This window comes from Scyliorhinus torazame, chromosome 5, assembly GCF_047496885.1.
Source record: "Scyliorhinus torazame isolate Kashiwa2021f chromosome 5, sScyTor2.1, whole genome shotgun sequence".
NCBI lineage: Eukaryota > Metazoa > Chordata > Chondrichthyes > Carcharhiniformes > Scyliorhinidae > Scyliorhinus > Scyliorhinus torazame.
The window spans coordinates 310,234,867-310,245,653 of record NC_092711.1 but is presented as its reverse complement, the minus strand read 5'-3'; the positions used below and the strand labels follow the sequence as shown (position 1 = coordinate 310,245,653).

The 10,787-nt window shown below is 45.2% G+C and overlaps 1 protein-coding gene across 1 annotated transcript in view; it reads left to right on the top strand.

The window, feature by feature from the left end:
- Positions 1-5,693: 5,693 nt before the first annotated feature.
- LOC140421297 (uncharacterized) overlaps positions 5,694-10,787 on the top strand; it is a 212,563-nt gene continuing 207,469 nt past the window's right edge. The window contains exon 1 of the mRNA XM_072505912.1: positions 5,694-5,828. The gene's annotated coding sequence lies outside the window, so the exon portion shown is untranslated. The remainder of the gene's footprint in view (positions 5,829-10,787) is intronic.

The window sequence follows — 10,787 nt, the reverse complement described above, 5'->3', positions numbered from 1 at the left end:
GAACTTACACCAGCAGTTGAAAATAACTTTCACAACACCCTGGAACAAGCAGTTAGCACCGCCCTAGAAGATGATATGATCCTTGTAGATTACGACTCAGACGAAGATTTCATCTTGGGAGATGGCTACCCCAGTACCAAATCCAAACCGCAACTAGTGGTGTTGTGCCGTGAAGACCCCGACGATGAGTTCTTCGGATTGGGGTATCTTCAGCCCAGCATATATGATATCCCAACTCGTGAGTGCAGGATTATGCTGCGGCCTGATGCCAAGAAACAGAGAGTGGTCCACGCACCACGAAGGGTCCCAGTCTCCACACAAGAAGATGATTTGTTCATTGAACATGAAGAGAACGATCTCCGAAACAAAAAGCGATGATTTGTCTATCGAGCAATACACACAATACTGCTCAGACATGGCTGAGTTATTTTGAGATCCTGATCACTGCATCAGCAACACGGTTGAAAAGTTCATCACGACTCTTCTCATGGTAGATGAATCCAATACCATGGTGCCATGGCAGATCGTCGATACATTGGATGTCAGCAATACCCAAGACGAAGACGATGCCACACAGAGAGCACAGAACGACTCCGTTGAGAGAGCACAGATCGACTCTACAGCGAGAACACTGCACAACTCCACAAAGAGAGCGATGACAAACTCCACAGAGAGAGCGATGAAGGACTCCACAAAGAGAGCGACGCAAACTTCAAAAAGAGATTGACACAAGCCTCCACAGACGGTGACAGACTCAAAAATGGAAGCAAGCAAATACTCCATAGCAAACACCATGCATGAACAAGATCATGAAGATCTTTCAAGCTTATTTGAGCCACCAGAAGAAGACACTGAATGTCTACCCACTGTACGTGAGACAAGTGACGAAGAAATCACAATTCCCATACCGGATGTGCAGGATCACAGCGAGACCGACATATCTCAGCTCGTCTGCACAGAAGCACTCAATAATCAGAGGACGGCCACCCATGAGTCCAGAGAGACCATGTCAATAGAAATCCTGAAGATTTTGACTCCAGAAAAGGAGAACCACAACCCACAACAAAATGAAATCGTGAAGTTTTTGACTCCAGAAAAGGAGCACACAGAGATCAATGATGATTCAAATGAACCTGAAATGACTCCAAAAGAGGAGCACCTAGAAATCAATGATGATTCAAGTGAACCAGAAATGACTCCAAAAGAGGAGTACCAAGTAAACAAAGAAGAGGAATCGAATCCACCACAAATGACTGATGTCACCAGCATCAATGCATAATCAGATTATTCTCACAATTCTCAAGAAGAAACGCTCAATGTAGCAGATACCACAAAGGACACTGACACCAATAACTGTTAAAATGACTCAAATCATCCACATGGCACACTCATTGAGCGCAACAAGAACAACAAAAACCACAAGAAGTACAGCAGAAACAAGAACAACAGCAACAACAAAAACATGCAGCGCATCAAGAACGACAAAAGCAACAACAAGCATCCCAGAAACAACAAGCACGACAAGAAAAAGAACAAGAATAAAAGCGAAAACAACGAAAACAGAATCAACAAGTGCGACAAAAAGAACAACAAGAACGACAACAACAAGAATGCCAATGAAAATAACCAAGACAGAAACGACAAAAACAACAATAAGAACGACAACAAAAACAACAAAGACAGAAACAACTGAAACAACAACATTGAAACAATGACCTGTACAACATGGTACAACTCTGCACGTGAAGGACAATGCCACAGCACACTGCGAAACAATGACAAGACTACAAACATGCCATGGCATGATAAAGAATCTCACAAATTCACATCTGCTCCAGAACAAACAAGCAAAACAGCTTTCACGAACGATGACATACAGAATCAATACCACAAACACAGGAAAAGGTGGAGGTCAGACAACTGTGCGACACAGAATCGCTACCCACAATCAAATGGAACAGGGGAAAAAGGTGTCCACATCATTAAACGACTCATCAGCAAGGCAGCCGAGTCACGTTCCGACATCAACCTAGCTCTGTTATTGTACCGAGCAACCCCATTGAGCTTAGGACTGTCGTCAGCGCAAATGCTCTTCGGCAGAGACATCTGGACAACCCTACTGGCAAAGCAATTCCGAGAGCCCGGCAACGCACCGGTTCTCGACGACATGCGGGCACTATGCTCCAAACAAATACTATACTACGATCAACATGCGATCCCATTCAAACCACTGACAATAGGTGACACCATCAGAATCAGGGACCCAGAAGGCGGATGGTCTGAGTCAGCCACGGTGATCAGGCAGGAGGCACTGTGGTCCTACATTGTCAAATCGTCTGCGGGAGTACTTTTTCGCGGTAACCGCCGGGATTTATTAGAGATTCGACCTACAACGCCAGTATTTCCCACACTGGACTTGAACGAGTCCATTTGTCCACAGGATGTTCCTCGCCACACAACGCCAGACAGTACTCTTGATGACATCAAACCATCATCCCTACTACCACCGTTAAGACGCTCCAGCAGAAGCCGTAAGGCACCCGACCGGCTAGATTTGTAACGACACTTCAACGCATGCACAAGATGAATATGGACATTTCTTACGATGGACTCACAACACAGTTAATTGTTGCTGTATTACTTTTATCATTTTCACAGTGTGCAGATTTGCATATTCTCACCACTTGTTATGTATGGTTTTCTTGAGGCCAGTCTAGAAAACATGTCCAATAAAAGGGGGGGGGGGGGGGGATGTAGTGATCTGTACATCTGTACATACATCTGCACATACACTACGTACTACAGCACAGATGTAACAGCCGCAGCATCACTAGAGGGCAGCATCAGAGACGGGTATAAAAGGTCCAGCCCAAGGAAGGATCCACCTCTTTCAGAAGCACAGGGCTAGTGAGCAGCAGCACACAGAGACAGCTCAGCATAGGCAGCTTACCTTAGCTTCACTGGTCATACTTCTTGACTGTATTATATCTAGTTAAGCTCTGGAAACAGAACAAACCCATTGAATAAAGTATTTGTGTTAACTGGAAGTCTACAATCTTTATTCAGACTTAGAGAATAACATAGTAGGCTTCAATGAAGTTACTGTGAAAAGCCCCTCGTCGCCACATTACAGACTTTTGTTTGTTCTCATAGGATCACTAAAGTGCAGAAGGAGGCTATTCAGTGCATCAAGTCTGCACAGGCCCTCTGAAAGAGCACCATACCTATCCTCATAACCGAGTAACCACACCCACTCCCCCCAACCTTTTGGACACTAAGCAGTGCAATCCAGATCACAAGATGCCATATAGGAGGCTGTTAAATAGGTTAAGAGCCATTTGTGTTAAGGGTAAGATACTGGCATGGATAGAGGATTGGCTGACTGGCAGATACTGAGAATGGTGATAAAGGGGTCTCCTTCAGGATGGCAGCCTGTGACTAGCGGTGTGCCTCAGGGGTTGGTGCTAGGACCACAACTTTCACAATATACATTAACAATCTGGAAGAAGGAACTGAGGGCATTGTTGCTAAGTTTGCAGATGATACAAAGATCTGTAGAGGGGCAGATAGTATTGAGGAAGCAGAGGGGGCTGCAGAAGGGCTTGGACAGGCTAGGAGAGTGGGCAAAGAAGTAGCAGATGGAATACAATGTGGAAAAGTGCGAGGTTATGCACTTTGGTATGATGAATGGAGGCATAGAATCTATTTTATAAATGGGAAAAGGCTTAGGAAATCAGAAGCACAAAGGGACTTAGGAGTCCTAGTTCAAGATTCTCTTCAGGTTAACATGCAGGTTCAGTCACAGTTAGGAAGGCAAATGCAATATTCGCATTCATGTCGAGAGGGCCAGAATACAAGACCAGAGATGTACTTCTGAGGCTGTATAAGGCTCTGGTCAGATCCCATTTGGAGTATTGTGAGCAGTTTTGGGCCCCGTATCGAAGGAAGGATGTGCTGGCCTTGGAGAGAGTACAGAGGAGGTTCACAAGAATGATCCCTGGAATGAAGAGCCTGCCGTATGAGGAGCGGGAGAGAACTCTGGGTCTGTGCTCGATGACGTTTAGAAAGATGAGGGGGGATTTTATTGAAATTTACAGGATACTGCGAGGCCTGGATAGAGTGGACATGGAGAAGATGTTTCCACTTGAAGGAAAAACTAGAACCCGAGGGCACAATCTTAGAATGAAGGGGCGCTCCTTTAAAACAGAGATGAGGAGGAATTTCTTCAGCCAGAGGGTGGTGAATCTGTGGAACTCTTTGCCGCAGAAGGCTGTGGAGGGCAAACCACTGAGTGTCTTTAAGACCGAGATAGATAGGTTCTTGATGAATAAGGGGATCAGGGGTTAAGGGGAGAAGGCAGGAGAATGGGGATAGAAACATACCAGCCACGATTGAATGGCGGGGCAGACACGATGGGCCGAATGGCCTAATTCTGCTCCTGTGTATTATGGTCTTAGGTTCAAGTTAGCATGGCCTGACCTGTACATCTTTGGACTGTGGGAGGAAACCGGAGCACCTGGAGGAAACCCACGCAGACACGGGGAGAACGTACAAACTCCACACAGACAGTCACCCAATGCTGGAATTGAACCCGTATCCCTGGCACTGTGAGGCAGCAGTGCTAGCCATTGTGCCACTTTGCCACTGCAGAAAAAAATTGAGTCATGGGGCTGGCACAGTAGTTAGCACTTCTACCTCACAGCGCCAGGGATTTGGGTTTGATTCTGGCCTCGAGTGACTGGCTGTACGGTGTCTGCACGTTCCACTCCCCCCCCCCCCCCCCCCCGCAGTGTCCTGCGTGGGTTTCCTCCGGGTGCTCCGGTTTCCTCCCACAGACGATAGATGTGCAGTTTGGGTGGATTGGTGTGCCTTGTGTTGCCCTATTATGTGTTTTCTTCTATTTCCTTTTCTTTTCATGTACTTAATGATCTGTTGAACTGCTCGCAGAAAAATACTTTTCACTGTACCTCGGTACACAAGATAATAAACGAATCCATCCCAATCAAATCCGATTGGCCACAGTAAATTGCCGCTTAGTGTCCAAATATGTGTAGATTATGGGGATAGGGCGGGGGAGTATGCGCGGGTAGGGGGGGAGTGTGCCTGGGTAGGGGGGAGTTTGCCTGGGTAGGGGGGGGGAGTGTGCCTGGGTAGGGGGGGAGTGTGACTGGGTAGGGGGGGGGGGGGAGTGTGACTGGGCAGGGTGGGGGAGGGGGAGAGTGTGACTGGGTAGGGTTGGGGGGGGAGGAGTGTGACTGGGTAGAGGGGGAGTGGGTCTGGTTAGAGGGGGAGTGGGTCTGAGTAGGGTGATCTTTCACAGGGTCGGTGCAGAGTTGATGGGCCGACTGGCCTCCTTCTGCACTGATTCTCTCTGAGTCGCTCGACAAAAGCGTGTTGATGCTTCAGTCATATGTGTATCGGGGCTGTGTCACTGCAACAGCACATGGTTTGCATGTGTTTGCCTTCGGCAGTGGCCAGGGCATGCTCTCTAATCTGGAATGGTGACCACAGGCAAGAATAAACTGGGGCTGCCTGCACAATCAACCCCCTGTTATTGGCTGGGGCTGCACTCCTCTGGCGGGTTAGTGCCGTCTCCTTCACCCCCTTATATGGAAAGTGACGGGGAGGGGGCAGGAAATCAGATTTGAAGGGTGGGAGGGGGAGGTTTAACTGTTTCATCGCCTCGGGGCAAAAGGCAGAAAGACAGACAGGGAGAGAGCTGCAGACACAGGAACTCCGTTGCAAAGCAGGAAAGCACTTATCACCGAGCAATAAAAAGCAAAAAAAAAAAATCACCAGCGCCCGAAGGAGGAGCGGCTCCAGAAACAGTAAGAAAACTACTTGACATTTCTGTCTTAGGGATTGTGTTTAGTTGGAGAGGGATTGAGTCTCACGTTGCCTGGTGTGAGTGAGTGAACTTGCAGTCTGATTTGATGTGGCAAGCGCTGAGCTTTGAAATCCCACTGCCTGCCCTTGAAATGTTACATTATTTTGGACTTTAAATGGCAGAAAGGGCTTGGGGACTCACTTAAACTGGCAGCCCGGTGCAAATATATCCAGACATCGATGGCGGTGGGACAGAAACCTCCCCCAGTTAAACTGGGGACGTTCTGCTTTATCTCTTGTCTGGGAAATAAACAGAAGAATGTTTAATGCAGAATAAATGGTCAGGGGGAGGTCGTGTGCCGCTCAAAGTTCCCCTGAGATTGCTGAGTGACCCTCTGCACACCCTCCTTCACTGACCAGGTCTGTGTCTCACTGGGGCTGTTGTTCGGGACCCTGGACATGGTCACCCCTCCCACCACTCTTTCCCACTCTGTAAAGGGAAGCATTTCTCCTGAAGTTAGACTATTCACATCTGCCAGTTGATTTTCAGTAGACGGTGCGGTTTTGCTGCAAGATTGCTTTCTTCCCCTTGGGCCATTTTCACTTCAGCCAATGACACAGGTGATCTGAAGCAGGGACTCTCCTCCCGTTGGCATTCGGGCAAATGGACTGAGCACCCTGCGCCAGGATGTCTCCCTTCTCCGCGATGAGGTGGTCTCTAGAAGTGGGGCATCAATGGGCAAGCCCTGGGCATTGCCAGCCTCCCGCTGATGACTGTCCCGTTATTCCTGCATGGGGGAGCCAGGGGTTTAGTGTGATGGCCCAATGGTTGGATACTCTGGTTGGGCGAGGGGGCAAGGCGTGGGACTGATGTGATTGATGCAGACAACACAGAGTTAAGCACCTTTAGAGTGGTGCTGTGCATAGCTGCACACAGAGCATCGTGTGGTTGGAATGAATGAAAGCCAGTTTCATTCACAGGTGAAAGAAGGAATGAAATTGCACTAAATGTAGCACCTTCCATTGTGGCGGCACCGTGGCGCAGTAATTAGCACTGCTGTCTCACGGTGCCGAAGACCTGGGTTTAACCCCGTCCCCGGGTCACTGTCGGTGCAGAGTTTCCACGTTCTCCGTGTCTGCGTGAGTCTCACCTCCATAACCCAAGTTGTGCAGGGTAGATGGATTGGTCACGCTAAATTGAGTATTTTTATAGTCGAGCCATGCTGGTTATATAGGAAAGGAGGGTGCCAATTTGTGCACAGACAGGTCATCTGATGAACAACATGATTTTTGTTTTGGTGATGTTGGTTGAGGGAAAAATATTGCTCTGGGCGGTTGGGAGAGATCTCCTGCTCCTCTTCAAAATCCACTTGAGAGGGCAGATGGGAATTCGGTTTAATGCTCTGCAGGATGAGATAGAAACACAAGAGCATTTGAGGAACTGAATTGAATGTGATTACACAGCAAAATGGGTTTCTGGCGACATGCGCTCTTTATCAATGAGTTCATAATTTAATCACAGCTAGTTCAAACAGGAGACATTTCTCTCCCCCTCGCGTGGGTATAAAAGTTATTTTAAATATGCTATATCACAAACAAAAGTAGTTGCCATTTATAACCGTCAGTATGAGATTTGTTTTTGAAGTCACATATGGTCAGTTCTCCATGGCAATTAATTAGACCATTTCACAGATCTTTTAATGCTTTAATTGAATAGAACAGCCTCAGGAATTAACTTATTGAACAGATGCGACTTTGTTTCTGGTAGTATAAAAAGTTGGAAAATGGTGGCAAGGCAAACCACAATCATAGCCTCATTTCACGGAATTCAAGAGTAAAACTTCTGCAAAGAAATTAAAGAAAATGAGAAATCAGTCAAAGTTTAAAAGAAAAGATCCCAATTACTTGTCGGAAACTAGAATCTGGAGAATTCTCAAGGATCAAAATGAATGTATCCTGTAGCTACACCTTTTAGGATGCACACCATCTGTTCCAGGAGCTTTGTCAACTTTTAATCACATTCATTTCCTCAGTATTATTTCTTTGGTATGTTACAGTTCACACACATGGGGCAGTGCATACATACAGAAGCATTTTGTATTCCAGAGCTAGGGCTGGTAACGGTGGGGGCCTCCAATTTTCTTTCTCAAATGACTGAACGGGAATCTCTCCCATGCTTACCACCTGACATTGGCACAAATCAGATGGAATTACAGGTGGATACTCAACATGTTTGGCCACACAGTGAACAAACCCTCCTGAGCCACCTGGAGTGGGGACTGAAAACCAGAGCCTCTGACTCTGGGGCAGGGATACTACCCACTGTATCACAAGACCTCCCACTATTTCATTACTAATGTATAACTTCCTGATTTTTCACAGTTCGGGATCTTTTTGTGTCTGTCATGGAGAGTACCTTTATGAAATGGGTGTTTGTAAATGGGTGTGTATATAAATATCTGTAGTGAGAGTACCTTTAAGAAATGGGTGTTTATTGCTGCAGTTATGTCAGAGAGTGGGTGGAGCTGGTCTATCTGTCAGCTTTTTACTTTTGTTTTAGGCTGTTTGCTGCCGGGTGTGTTTTCGTTTCGTTTTCAGAGCTGGATAGCTGCAGTCACAGCCAGAAGGTGTATGAATCTCTCTCTGTAATCTAAAGACTGTAAATCGATCCTGGTGATTTAAAATTAATAACAGTAGTGACTTTAACCTGATGTGCTTCTGGTAAAAGGTGTTTTAAGTCTTATGGATGTTAAAAGGAAAGCTTAAAGGATTACTTAGTGTTGTATTCTTTGGGGGTTGTATTTGAATTGATGGTTGCTAAGATGTTCACTGTACGTTTCAAAAAGGTTAACTTAAGTTAATAGAATAAACATTGTTTTGCTTTAAAAAATTATTTTCCATTTCTGCTCTACCACACCTGTAGAGTGGGCCGTGGGCTCCCCATACCACAATCTATTAAAAGTTGTGGGTCAGGTGAACTCCATGATGTACTTTGGGGTTCTCTAAACCCTGGCCCATAACCATGGCCCTCTGCTATGACGAGCGATACAAAGCTCCTGCTTCCTTTTAATTTTGCTTGTGTTATGGGCGAGGCATTTTCTGAACTCCAAAATGCATCATGGAGTTCAACCAACCTCTCCCTTTAATGGATTTGTTGCTTTTCCGAGCACACGGCTTTTTCCCTAGGTGTGGGATTACAATTATGGACACGTGGGTTTTTAAACACAAAACACTGTTTCTTCCATGAACACAGCTTAACATCTTAAATTAACATTGGATCTCTTAACACCCCTGACTTCAAAGATAACTCAGAAAATATTGCAACAGTAAATAATTCCTCAAAATGTTCCTTCAAACTTCCAAGAGACTTAACACCTTTAAACAAAATCACATCAGGTTAAAGATTTTACTATTATGAGTTTAAATCACCCAAATGATCCAGAGATGGTCTTTTATGGCAAAGATCCAGCTCACTGCAAATACAGACACTCCCCAAGCTCTTTTTCTCTAAACTGCAAAACTAAACTACACAATGGCTGACCTGACCTCAGCTCCACCCACTCTCTGACATCACTGTTTTCTTAAAGGTACATTGCTTAACCATCAATTTCTTAAAGGTACTCTCAACATGACACCTCCCCCCAAGAAAAAAAATCCCATCAACTTCAAGATGGTTTCATTTTTCAACTTTGCACCATCCATTAAGAAATGTACACAGTAAATATACGTTTTTGTTTTTAAAAAAAAAAAACACACGCAAACAGGTATAATAATAGAGTCCATTTTTCTTTGTTCTTCTTCCTCCAACCGAAATCCTTCTCGATTGACAGTCTCTTTGAACAAAGTCTCTGCACGATCCATCCATTCCTCCACTCCTCGGCATTTCTCTTCAGAATCAGATACTTTAGTTCAATCTGACCACAGAGCCCCTTGCAATTCTCCAATACAGAAACATTGGTTAACACAGCTTTCAGGCAGTCAAATGCCTGTTGAAAGTTCGCTGTCCATTGAACTTTTTTACTTTTCTTCAGCAATCCGTGGAGTAATCACGCCACAAAACTTCTGCACAGCTGTTCGATCAAATCCACTCATGCTAAGAAATCGCATTATTTCCCTTCGTCTTGAGGGCATCGGAAACTCCGCAAGGAAAGTGATTCGGGCTTCTCCAAATTCACTTTCGGCTAGGTTCATCACCAAACTCGCCACCTGACGTCGATCGAAGAACTTCATACGGTGTTTTAAATGTTCTTTCCATGTCCGGAAGTTGGAAATAAGAGCAGATTGTCCCAATTTCTCAATGCAATCCCTCAAACGTGGAATAGGATAAGAGTCCATTCTTGTAACTGCATTCACCTTTCGATAGTCCACACACAGCCGTTGGGTATCGTCTGGTTTAGGCACCATCACTATGGGTGAGCTCCATTGGCTGCAACCCACTTCAATTATGCCATTCTTCAGCATGCTCTCAATCGCTCTGTTAACCTTGCCAATTTTAAAGGATTAAATCTATATGAATGTTGTTTGATAGGAACAGCATTTCCCACATCTACATCATGCATAGCCATTTTAGTACTTCCCAATTTATCTCTACAAACTTGCCCATGTGATATCAATAACGCTTTCTGATCAGTTTGTTTTTCCTCTGGAAGGTAACTTAACAATTCATCCCAATTTTTAAGAACATCCTCATTTTCCAATTAAATTTGAGGTATGTCAAATTCACAGTCATCTGGATTTGGTTCGTCACTTTGAGTTAAAATCATTAAAACATCCTTTTTCTCTCCTTCCCTTTCAAAGTACCTTTTAAGCATATTCACATGACGCACTCGGTGAGTCTTCCTTCTATCTGGTATTTTTACCACATAATTCACCTCACTTAATTTCCTTTCAATCTGATACGGTCCACAAAACCTAGCTTTTAAAGGCTCCCCTACCACTGGTACCAACACTAAAACTTTGTC